At 38.1% G+C, this 13322-nt stretch overlaps 1 non-coding gene across 1 annotated transcript; it reads left to right on the forward strand.

The window, feature by feature from the left end:
- Positions 1 to 2303: 2303 nt before the first annotated feature.
- On the forward strand, positions 2304 to 2385 carry Trnal-aag (transfer RNA leucine (anticodon AAG)). Its single transcript has one exon. It is a non-coding gene; the product is annotated as a tRNA-Leu (tRNA).
- The last annotated feature ends 10937 nt before the right edge of the window (positions 2386 to 13322 follow it).

Here is a 13322-nt window from a genome sequence, read left to right on the forward strand (position 1 = left end):
CCGACTTTTAGTGCGATTTTCACTACAGTATAGGGGAAGACACAAGTAAGGGATTGTACTAGGTATACTAATGATCAAATAATGTGATACCTGATGCTGTTCGTGTCCATTCTAAATGGTCAGTTGAGAAGCCATTGTTACGTCATCATCATCCATGACCATGCACTGCGGTCAGCTGCAGTTCTGCTATCTGTATAGACATTCTTTTGTCTATTGTCAGGTTTGGGCTCCCGGTTTGGGCTGCAAGATTTCCTTTTTTGTTTCTTTTCTTTCTTTCTTATTTTTTGGTCGGGGTCTTCTTAAAAACTGGATTCAGAGCAGACTTAACAGTCATTCTTTGCGCCTTATCACCCAGTCCTTGCACATAATATTAGACAAAAATCATCGTAAGATGGTAAAAACCAAGGAAAATGTGCTAAGCTGCAGTCACTCGAGTGCCATTTTGTACTTTTATCATAAGCTGTTTTACTCTTATCTCTTACTCTCTCTTTCTCTCTCTATTTTTTTATTCTTGTATATAGGCCTATAATTCATGTATACATATATGTGTATATATATATATATATATATATATATATATATATGAATATATATGTACATAACACATATATGTATATACATATATATACGTATATAATACACGTACGTGTGTGCATGTATGTGTGTGTGTGTGTATCGTGTGTGATTAAGCAAGGATCTGATGATAATGAGTTTGATAAAGTTGATCAAAGTGAATTTGTATTGAAAAAAAAATGTCCAAGTTTTGTATTGTAAGACTGTTGCATACTCCGCTATATATATATATGTTTTCGTTTAAGCCTTTTTGTTTGCGCAAGTCTGCATGAAATACTTGTTTGTATTCGTTTCTATGTGAACACGATGATGGTATCAAACGCAATTCGAATAAGGAGTATCATAAAACAAAAGTGTGTGTGTGTGCGTGTGTGTGTGTGTGTGTGTGTGCGAATACATTATGCACGACAAATAACTGGGATAAAGCGGGATGCAGTGTATTCTGAACCTGCATGATGGCAAGTATTGTTTTACATGGAAACTCCCAACACTTCAGGGACATCGGCTTTTTTTTTCCTCTAGGCACATCAGCTCTCGCCATTATAAAGCGTGTATTTTCCCGCAAGTCAGGGAAGTGTCGCTGTTTTTTTGGCAATGACAGAATGCATAGCGAGTTTACTCCCCCGTTCTCGGCAGTCCGTTTTCTGTCAGAATAGATGAAGTTGGTAGGTCAGTGTGGCGCTGTCACCGTGCAAAGAACAAAATCGACATCACTTTTTGCTTTCTATCTTTCTCTCCCTGCCTCTTTTTACCTCTGTCAGTGCAAATTCAATTGGAAGACACGGCAGCGCCGCCTTAAAAGCGCGAGCAAATACAGACGTTTGCGTTTGTACCCTCAGATGCATGAGCCTTGTCGCTGGTTTGAGTCTTGTTGCGAGCTGGTACCCTGTGTTGCGTCGTATCACATAGTGTACTTGGAAACTTGGACAAAGAATATCGTGGTATGCACATTAAAAGACATCGCTTACCTAACTCACCACATCTTTGGGTATATATTTTTTTTCCTGCAGATTTCTCAATCTTTTCATTTCTTAATTGGGCACTAGCATCGCAACTATACAACCTTCTCTAACAAATCTAATCACTGCATAGGATTTTACGATAATTTGTTGTTGGTGATGTAATATACTCTTTTTCATTTAGCTCTTTCAATAAGAGACAGAGGTAAATTTTACTACGAGGTTTGCTAGACTATTATAACGATATAACTTTCTATGACTTTTTTTTAAAAGGTTTTTTATGACATACTCTCTAAAAAAATCGAGTGAAAATATTCACTCTTGAAGGAGTGAATACAAAAAAGAGTGAATTTAGAGTGAAATTGGTGTGAATTTTGAGGGAAAATGTTCATTTTCACTCGTTTTAGAGTGACGTCAGGGATCACTCCAAAATCTTCGAGTGATCCCTGAGGTCACTCCAAAATGAGTGAAAATGAACATTTTCACTCAAAATTCACTCCAATTTCACTCTAAATTCACTCTTTTTTGTATTCACTCCTTCAAGAGTGAATATTTTCACTCGATTTTTTTTAGAGAGTACTTCTTCAGTAATTTTCGATTAAAAAAAAATCATTCAACACAGCCGTCGTCACTGATTCACAATGCATGCACCGGAATATCGAGCTTGACACATGGAGCGCAGAAATATACTAAAGTATGCATGTAATCATAGTGGGGCAATCGACTAGCCCTATAATGTTTTGTCCATCTGATGGGAGGTCGTGTAGAGGCGGTAGCGTGGCCGAGCGGTCTAAGGCGCTGGTTTAAGGCACCAGTCATTTCGATGGCGTGGGTTCGAATCCCACCGCTGCCAAGAGTCACTTTTTTTCTTTTTTCTTTATAGATCAGCTTGCTCGAGTGTACTGGAACTCTCAATCTATTTACTTTTTTTTTTGCCACTGTCTTTCTGAATGTGAATTTCAGTTTTCTAATGACAACCTGAAGTACACTCATAATGATACGTGAAGAACACACATCACAAACACACCATACATGTCAGGGTCTACACAACATTACGTTCCAATTAGTTCGCTGCTACATGCTATAGAGACTATACGTGAAAGATGACGCAATGGGGATGCAATTCCTGCATGCTCTATTTCCTTGCTCAGAGGGGCGACAATGTGCAGCGTGTTCTACATGCACACAAAATAATACACACATACTCAACAATGGATAAAACACATGTCAAACATTGACGGGCGAGGAAACACGTGACGTAGGTATCGCATAAAAAAGTACAAAGTCTAGTCCTTATTCACATGTTCGATGTACGTATCTATGTAATACATTTATGTAGCGCATTTTCCATAAACGTACATGTTCAAATGCGCTTTACCAGTGGATTATTGATATTAACGGAACAAGTGGGTTTTTAGATGTTTTTTGAAGGTGATGAGAGATTGCTGGTTGCGGAGAGTTTTGGGTAATAGTTGATTCCACAGTTTGGGAGCAGCAGATGAAAATGCTTTATCACCAAGTACGGCCAGCATCTTGGAAGTTGGGTGATTCAATGTGATACCTTGTGAGGGACGGAGGGTGTACCGGGATGGGTGACGGATGGTTATGAGTGACTTACATAATATGTATTTATACGTACATACATTTCTTTAGATTTTGGATTTTAGCTTGCTTTAAGACACAACACACTCGTCGTCACTTACAGTTTAAGTCTTAAAATTTCTACGCTGTATTCCAAGTTAAAGGAACATATTAACATGAGCAGAAATATCTGGGGCAGATGTTCCATGACATCTAACATTTAAAAAATGGGCATGAAATGCATAAGAGTGCATATTCATGTGAAACACACGTGCACATGACTATTGTTATCTTCTGTTCGCAATACAATGTATAGCAAAGGGAGTCCTGTATTGTTGTTGTTTTTTTTATCTATAGCTGAAAAGCATATGAATTAACAAATTTTTTTCTGTTTCTCTCCGTTGAAAAGAGTTTGTCTTCAGTCTGTATTATTATGAACACCGAGTGAAAAAGAGGGAACTACCATGGAAATTGAACCCACGCCACTTATCATTAATATCCAACATATCGTGTATATGATAAGCGGAAAAGTATAGGCCTACAGCTTTCTTGTGCGTATTGGTGACAAGATTAGGCGATGTGTAGATTGTGATGTTTGTAGGAGGAATAAGCGTTGCAACCATCGACCAACAGGGTGACCAACGGTTGCTGATAGATCCCTGATTTCCCTCTTTCAACCCCCGCCCCTTTTTTAATGCATTCCACTCTCTCTCACCTCTTGACTGGAGGCTAAAATTCTTTAATATGGATGATGTGAGATTTATACGCAGAACCACCTTGAAGAGTGATGGCACTCCCCCCCCCACAGGCACACAGTCTCTCTCCCTCACTTCAAACACACACACACACACACACACACACACACACACACACACACACACACACACACACACACACACACACACACACGCACACACACACCAGTGGCGGATCCAGGCGTGCATGCCCCCTTTAATTTTGCCATTAAAAAAAATGAAAAATGGGGCGTGTGCGCCCCCGGCGCCCCCCTCTTTTACGGAATTCCTGGATCCGCCCCAGCACACACACACACACACACACACACACACACACACACACACACACACACACACATACACACACACACACATACACGTTCATCACCTTTTCCTGATATTTCCTTCTACGGTCCCCAAACGTCCACATGACCCGACACCTACCCTCTTAGAGTGTCAAATTCAGACACCTTTGGTTTGAAATGTGCACACAGCTGTCATGACGAACTGGGCTTTTGCCGTGCATTGAACTGTGCTGTGTATACGCAGTGAAGAAGCGTGGAAGTCAATTTTTTTATACATTTTTAAATACCTTAACCTTTTCTATAACAAATTCCGCATAGGATCTTTGTACACTATACCACAATGTTCCCTCCCCTAATTTTACAACAGAGTCGCATCACGAAGAAGAACGGATGAGTAAAATCCATAAAAAAAACTTTCTCCCAAATTTTTATCTACCCATGAACCATTTCGTTGAACCAAATCAAACAATTTGCGTCCCAATGAACTGATACTTACCTCGGATGTAACCAAAGCTTAATATTTGCAAATATTTTCTTTCTTTCATTTGTACAAACAAATGTTGGAGTGACTAACAATCTTGTATAAATTTTGTTACACCAACCCATTATACAGAACATCTCCCATCCTAATTATACTATTATTTATTTTCTTGTCGTATTGCTAAAACTTGTAAATTTGTCATGAAGCTTATGTACAAACAGCTGTTGCTTAATCAGAATCACCATGGAATTTAAAGCATAATTTCTCTTCTCTTAAAGACCAAAATTAGTATTTTCCAACTTAATCTGAATGTATACTCCAGACTCTTCGTTTATCATTTTTTCCCTTTTCATTCCAAATTGATTCACTGATAACACATTAAATATAAGAAATGTTTTATATTCCAACTCTTTTTTCTACAAAACGAACATTTATCATTACTGACTATGTTTCCATCCTGCGCAGTTTCTTGTTCAGGATCACAACAAATAAATAAACAAATTGATAACAACAAGTCGTCGATAACAACAAATAAATTCTTTTGCTGGTCGTTGGCCGTTTTAAATTACCTCTTTTTTATTCATTAAGGCATTTCCTTACAACACTTTGAGATTATCAAATGTATGAATTTCAACGCATTATCAGAAGTTACGGTAAAAATTCCGACTGTTCGTTAATCCGAAAAGGAAGTAAGGTTCGTTATTCCAAAAATGACGACAGGTTCGTTACTACTAAAAAGAAATAAGGTTTTTTAATTCCGAAGGATCAGTAGTAGCAGGAGGCATTTTTTTTTCCGGATTAACTAACCTTTCTCCATTTTCGAAATGAATACGCTTCGGAATAACGAACCTTTATTTCGTTTTGGCGTTAACGAACCTTCGGATTAGGGAAACTTCGAAATAACGCCAGGATTTATGTTCGAATTATCGAACCCTATTTCATTTCTGATCATCGAACATCCAGGCATATAGAGAATTTGTATGTTTCGGAATAACAAGCCTTCCCAATAACTATCATAGCCTTATTTCATTTGCGGATTAACAAACCTTCGGAATTACGAACGTCACCTGGAAGTTACGTGCCAATAATGCTTTAAACTGAAATTTTAAGCACATTCCATCTTTTCTCCGGCAGCGAAACACTGCATATTTTGATAAGCCATACTACCTGACGGCGAGGCAAGAAACAACAACACTGCATGAGTAAATGCTAGAATGATAAAAGAAGAATTAAAAAAAAAAGAATTAGGAAAAAGAGTGTGACAGGTTTAATAGTCTCTCTGTTGATTCATCGCAACTAAAGACGTCGGCTTCGCAGGAGGAATCTATACGTTGGCGTATGAAAGATACCCACTTTGTTTTCAGCGAAAGCTGCATGCACCATTTACTCTTTCAAGAGGAAGAAGAAAATGCTAACCATATCACACTCTCACTGTCAGTTCTATTTCCCCTCGTAACAGTGGCAACAGGTGGCCTCGTGGGGACATTTCTGTGACTCTGAAACGAGTAGCTCCTTTGAAATCTGACGGTGCCCTGGGCGGTGAATCCTGATTTATTATACAGCACATTATCTCATTTTCCCTCCATTTTTTTGTAAAGTCTCAATCTTGCAAAATACATTTAAGCGACCTGTCACTCACACTCTCCTTCTATTACACACATACAAACAAGCACTCATTGCTCAAACTACATCAACAGCTCTCACAGCATTACAGACAAACAATGGCTGTGATTCCTCTTCTTTTCCCCCCATTAGGTTGACAGCTCAGATATAAATGTAAATTACCTCACACTAAGGAGGCTAAGTGGAGAAGAAAGGTGAACGAAGAGCGAGAAGGCACGAAAACACCGACGGAAACAAGCCAACATCAGATTAAAGTAGGCGTGATGGGTAATGGTTTGTGGGGGGAAAAACGTCGGAGAACATGCATGTCACAGTTTGGATCTTATAAACAGAAACTTTAGAAAAAAATATAAGCGGAGTTATTGAATCATCATTCTTCAGATTAAAGATGTGAGATTATTGACTTTGATGGCTTTCTTATAGACTAGCATTAGGTATTTCAAATATTGTTTTTATCTGGGAAAATCGTTGTTTCTTACGAAAACTATAAGAATGACTTCATTTGCTGAGATAGATTAAATGATGATGATGATAACAATAATAATAATAATAATAATAATAACAATAATAATGTTAATAATAATAATAATAATAATAATAATAATAATAATAATAATAATAATGATAATGATAATAATAATAATGAAAATAATATACAACTTAAATTGCACCAAATTTATACTCTGTCTGTAGCATGCTCGAGGCGCCGTTTTGCAATACAACTTGCTTATCGGCTTAAACCTGAAAGTACTCGGCTATTGAATGAAATTCACACGCAACTCTACGATCGACGTCGAGATTCGTAACTGGCTCCAGCTCTGCCATCAGGAACACTCGATTACAATATCATCCATACCCTTTGAATACATCATCGATGCCTTGAAGGTTGTCTGCGACAAGTAGTTGTACATTCTGTTGACATTCTAGAATTACTCCAAGACTGCAACACAAGATTTAAGAGAGAGAGAAAAAAAAAAACTTGTTGAATGCCATAATTTCCGGACTCATTTACACTACTATACACTCCGAGTCGCTATTTCAACTCAATTTGGCGGGCAAGCGATCCGAGAGGTGAAGTGGAAGACGGGTGATGGAACCCTTATTGTGAATCTTCTGAACAAACTACATTCATTGTAGACATCTCCACCCTCCTCCATCGCCCCCTCAAAGACACGCTTGTAACTACAAACTGTGTAAGTATCTAATTTAGTCATCTTTAATCCATCATTATCAGCCGGCTCTATTTACCATTTTTCGACGGCAACAGTCTTGTTTCAGGGGATATATAGGTATATATAAATGGGTAGCCTATACATAGAGACAACGCCAATATAGCGCCATGATAAATGAAAGAACATAAAGTGTAATACCCACATCGCATTTTGTTATGTGTCACTTATAAACAGAGCGAACTCAAAGACGGACAGAATGGTCGACGTTCAAGGGAACATTACAGAAATATAAAGTTCTTCACATTTTCACCGAACGGTTATATTGATATCGCAACGTATAATGTAAATTAGATGAGGCAATTTATGTCGTGGGCTCACAGGGTTTCCATAAACTCACATGCATATCTTAAAAAAATTGCATGATATTGACATGATATCATAAGAAAAACTTGCCTCCTTCGCATCAGAAATTTGTTGTGTTGCGATAAACTGTAGCTAAGACAAATGATTGTAGTTGCGGGGTCATTGTCCAAAACATCATTATGATGTCATTATGCATGATCCATGATAACAGTAATTATGACTTGACTACAAAATTTTGTGAAAACATAATATATAGATATATCTATGATGAAACTGGTGCCACATATTCTATAATTCACAATTCAATTGTATGCTTTGACAAAGTCAATTCTTTTATTGATATCCTGAATTTACCGCAGGAAAATAATCAAGAAATTCTATTTATAGCAAGTAACAAATAATGATTCAACAGCATTACTTTATTCGATGTCAAGAAAATACCTAGGCCTTACATCTTTATCATCTTTATTTTGCACATCAGAAAAATTGAATGGTCGACAGATATTGATTTTAGTGTGTGCATTGTCAAGAGTCGGATTTGTAAAAGCGAGAACTGGATTGTGATACCACCAAGAATTCTACTTCTCAATATCACGAAATAGGTGTAAATGTCAAGACGACACGCAGACCGGTACCAACCATTTATTTTCAGTACGTTCCCGACACATCCCGCCATCCACACTCCCCCAATTTATGCCAACAAATATTTGCGCTGCCGCAGTATCGGCTCCTCGCATTTTGGCGCGAAAAAAAAAGCATCGCATCAAGATAAACCCTGTGTGTCTCCCAGTTCTGCATAAGTTGAAAACACCAAGCATGTATTGGTGGATAAAGTAACAAGAAACTGCTAAAACTGCCCGAATGGCACATAATGGAGAATGATCTTTGCACTTTCACACGGGAACAGAATCACCCAAATTTAACTTCATGCCAAATTCTTTAAGGTTTGAGAATCCATTGCTGACCAGCAGGAGTAGTCCAACAGATTGTGGTGAATTTGGGCCAATATTGAACATTTATGATGTTTGCAACCATGCAGGCAAAAAGAGAGAGAAAAAAAATATGGATGCGTTTGCCCTTTATAGTATGAAGTCCGTTTTACTGTTCGCATCTTCCCCGTCCAATTTTTCAGCACTTCGATGTCTACAAATATTATTTCTGGATTTTTTTTCGCTTGTTTTCCACTGTATTGCTAATAACAGGATCTTCTTTAGCCAGGATAGACTCTTCATTGTTACCACTACTCTACCAGAGGACCCTGCCATCATCATTATCCCAGCGTCGCCAGGCATCCATTTATACACCTGGAAAATGGTGGATATATCATATACTGAGTAGCCACTTGAGGGATCTCAACCGGGATTTGAACCTGGGACCTTATTCACTATGCCACATCAGTGTCCCGGCAATTCTAGGTTGTTTGTCGGAGAAATAAACAGGCGTAACTTAACCACGAAAACAAAAAATCATACACTTCAAACAACTACACTGCAGAAAGTCCGGTGTTAAATAGTGAACACCGAGATGGTGTTAAATTTTCGGTGCTCATTTATGGTGTTAAATTAACACCTACGGGTGTCATTTCCAAATTTTAAACTGTTTTTTGAAGAGTTTCTTAGTAACTGCAATTCTTGTTGATTTTTGATTTAAACAAGACGATCAAGAATTTTACATTAAAATACTAGATTTTTGAAAAAATGTGAAAATAAATTTACACCAAAGTAACACCAGCTGGTGTGGTCCCTTATTGAAGCTGGACGGGTGTTAAACCATTGATATTAACACCAGCAAATATCAAATCAACACCATGCGGTGTCATTTTTTAATTAACACCAGTACAGTGTCAAAATAACACCAGGTACAGTGTCAATTAACACCACGAAGTGTCAGGTGAACACTTTTCAACACCATCACAGTGCATTTTTAACACCTGTGGGTGTGGTCCTTTATTGAAGTTTGATCGGTGTTAGATTTAACACCCGTGGTGTTAAATCTAACACCGATGTTTTTACAGTGTACTACAATCAACCCGCTGTTAACTTCTTTATAGCCTCTTGCAAAGGCAGCTCGCATATGGACTCGCACGCACACAGCGATCGGATCGGAGTGAGCGCCCTTTCAAAAATTCTTATGTTTCTCCGTGTTTCTTTGATTATTTCTACGGAAACTGGTAGGAAAAATGCAACCAATCAGAGACGCCGACTTACACATTAGAATATGAATATGTATAACTCACGTGATCACGATCACCAAATCAGTTCGACGAGCTACATGGAGTTCGCTAACGAGCCCGTTGTTTGTCGTACGTGCGAAGCCTAGCCTTCAGCCGCGACACGTCTTGTTCGGCCGAATCGACATGCAGATCTCGTATGGGGAAAGTCCCCGGGAAACATCAACAGAGAATCGCTAATTCAGTTCTTTTCACGTGGAGAATACCTTAAGGCCCTGTCACACCTTTTCGGGCAAGCTATATACGTGGGCATGTTGGGTATAATATGTTTTTTGAGAGGTTATTTGGGTGAAACTGAAAGAAAAACAAATCAGTCACAATCAGAATATAACACATTTTCAAAAGAAGTTGATATTAAAACTAATTCTTAAAAATATGAAACATGGTGCATGGTGCTTGATTGAAACTCATTACATATACTTTTAAAAATATCCCCCTCTAATATGAATGCAACAATCTCATACTTTTCCCTACCGTTCTGGCGTTTTCTTTGATCGATATTGTAAGATATGAATTATGCAGGAAAAAATGGCATAATATATTGATTATGCACGATGTTCATCATCAGTTACTGAATATTGAAAGTATTGCTTTCATCTGGAAAAATATTTGTTTCTCACGAAAACGTTGTATACGTCGTATTTTGATTGTTACTTTTGAAAAAGCGCTCGCAACGCTCGCAGCTTGCCGGTCGCACACTGTGTGTGCGAGTCCACTGCTGTCTGTGTGCGTGTCCTATAACGATGCGACTTCGTTTCCACCGCTCGAAGCTCGTACCACGCTCGGCGACCATGAGCGATCAAGGTTCTGCATGCGCGTTCAAAATCATGTACATTCGATTCGGGCCGCGGTCATGGCGGGGCACAGGAGCGAGAGAGAAGCTGATCGACCGAAAATGAATCGCTATAAACGCGTGCGCAATGTGGCGAAAGGAGTTTCCTGGAAGGAAAAAAGCAAACTACGTGTGTTTGTCGTTACTGGATCACGTGATATCATTTTCAATTGCTACACTGCAAAAAGTCCGGTGTTAAATATGAAACACCGAGCTGGTGTTAAATTTCCGGTGCTCATTTATGGTGTTAGATCAACACCTTCGGGTGTCATTTCAAAATATAAACTTTTTTTTTTCTTCGTTACTATTCTTCTTGTTGATTTTGAACTTCAACAACGCCATCAAGAATTTTTTTTTTCGATAAAGTACTTTATTTTTGAAAAAAAAGTGTGAACATTTTACACCACAGTAACACTAGTTGTATCCTATTGAAGCTGGATGTGTTACACCAAGTGTTATACCATTGGCATTAACACCAGCAATATCAAATCAACACATGCGGTGTCATTGTTGAATTACACCAGCGCAGTGTAAAACGTATCACCAGTTACAGTGTCAAATTAACACCACGGAGTGCCAGGTGAACACTTTTCAACACCATCACAACATACTTTCTATACCACACCTGCGGGTGTGGTCCTCTATTGACACTTGATCGGTATTAGATTTAACAACCAAGGTGTTAAATCTAACACCGATCTTAAGTGTACCGTCGGAATTCTCTCTTCTGCCTCACTCTGTGTATAATGCTTACGGAGTGACGTCATGAAGTGACAGGTGAAAATATTTTGATAAAGTCGCTTGCAAGTGTCTTTTTCTGACTTCATGTAATTTCTTCATGTCAAGGAGAGAGAAACAGAGATAGGAGAGAAGGGGAGAGGCACGAAAGGGAGATATTGAAGGAAAGGTCATGATAGAGAGAGAGAAAATAAAAAGTAGTTGAGGTAGACGGAGAGATAATAACAGAAAGCGAGAGAAAGACGGGAGTGAGAGCAGATGGGAGGGAATGAACTTTTCTAAATATTGAAGCCGCAATCTTTACCAAAAAATAATGCTTTCTTGTCGATGAAATGCGATGAAGATGGCAGTTCCTCGAGGCAATTTTTCTCTACTGGCAACTTTTGTGCTTGATATCATCAACGTATAAAGAAGTAAATAGCTGTGATAGCGTGCAGTAAACATATTATGAGCTGGCCTCCGGGTACAAGGGAGACACGATTTTCAGGTACTTAACTTTGCCCTGCAGGTCCCCCAATTTTCAGCCATATTCGATATCAGGATTAGATACGACAAGCCGTGACTGAGACAAACAGATCCACTTCGAGACAGCCAGAGAAGTCAGACATATTCGCTGGAGAAGTGGAAAGTATCGTATCTTGTCGTTTTCTTATGAATTCGCCTTTTCGGGTGAGCTCACTCGCGAAAGAATTGGTCGACAGATATATCAAATAATACTCATTCTGAGAGGGAGAAAAAAAAGGCAAACAAGCACATAAAAGACAGCTGACAAATCTGAGAAGATATTATCCAACCTCGCCGTTTTCACATACTATTATCCATGGTAGATATTATTTTTAGAGACTTTAGAGACTAGAAAAGAGTTGCTTAAAATACGGGAAGTGTTCAAGTTTTCAAATGCAGCAGGGAATGAATTATTGCAATATTCACCAAAAACCCAAAAAGATTATATCAGAGACTTTTTCTGTTTTTAATGAAAGACAAAACAAAATGGGGGTTCTTAAATATCCAAATATGTTTATCCGCTGCAAATTCGTAATACTCTTTTTAACAATAAAAGAATTAGAGTGCTTGCAATGAACATAAACGGAAGTTACTGATTATTTCAAGGTTGATGATGTCATATTTGTGTATGAATGTGTCTCTATTGTCTTTGTCAGATCAAACTACATGTAGTTTTACCCAAATTTATTGAAATTTGGTTACCATAGTAATGTCAGGTGATTTTTCTTTGGTCTTTTGATATTTTCGGTCATTACGTCTGAACGAAAAGTTAGAGAAATACCATTTTTTTTGCACCTTTGATGCCATCGATCCAATGTGTACGTCGAGAATATCGAAGTATATTTTGTACTTTGATAGATAAAATGATGAATAAATGGATGAATTTATAACAGAAATTCAATCATTAGATAGACGACGAATTGGCATATCAAATATCAGAGTCTAAGAGCAATACAATAAAATTAAATAATAAAGTGATAATTATGAGAACAATAACATTCTTACCCAGGGAGCCTTTTCGTGTGGATACATGAAGCGTCCATCTTACCTTTCCTATTACACAGACAGATCATGGTAGTATAAGGAAAAGTACTTTGTCTAAGTATGTCCTCATGACTACATGGATCTCTATTCACTTAGCGTAAAATAACTGCACTGATTGAATCATTAAAAACCAAGAGAACACAAGGGATGCATTTCTGATGTAATCCTATATCTTAGGATCTC

The sequence above is a fragment of the Diadema antillarum genome, unplaced genomic scaffold (genome assembly GCF_040938485.1).
Source record: "Diadema antillarum isolate AM-2024a unplaced genomic scaffold, OU_Dant_1.0 scf00000181, whole genome shotgun sequence".
Taxonomy (NCBI): Eukaryota; Metazoa; Echinodermata; class Echinoidea; order Diadematoida; family Diadematidae; genus Diadema; species Diadema antillarum.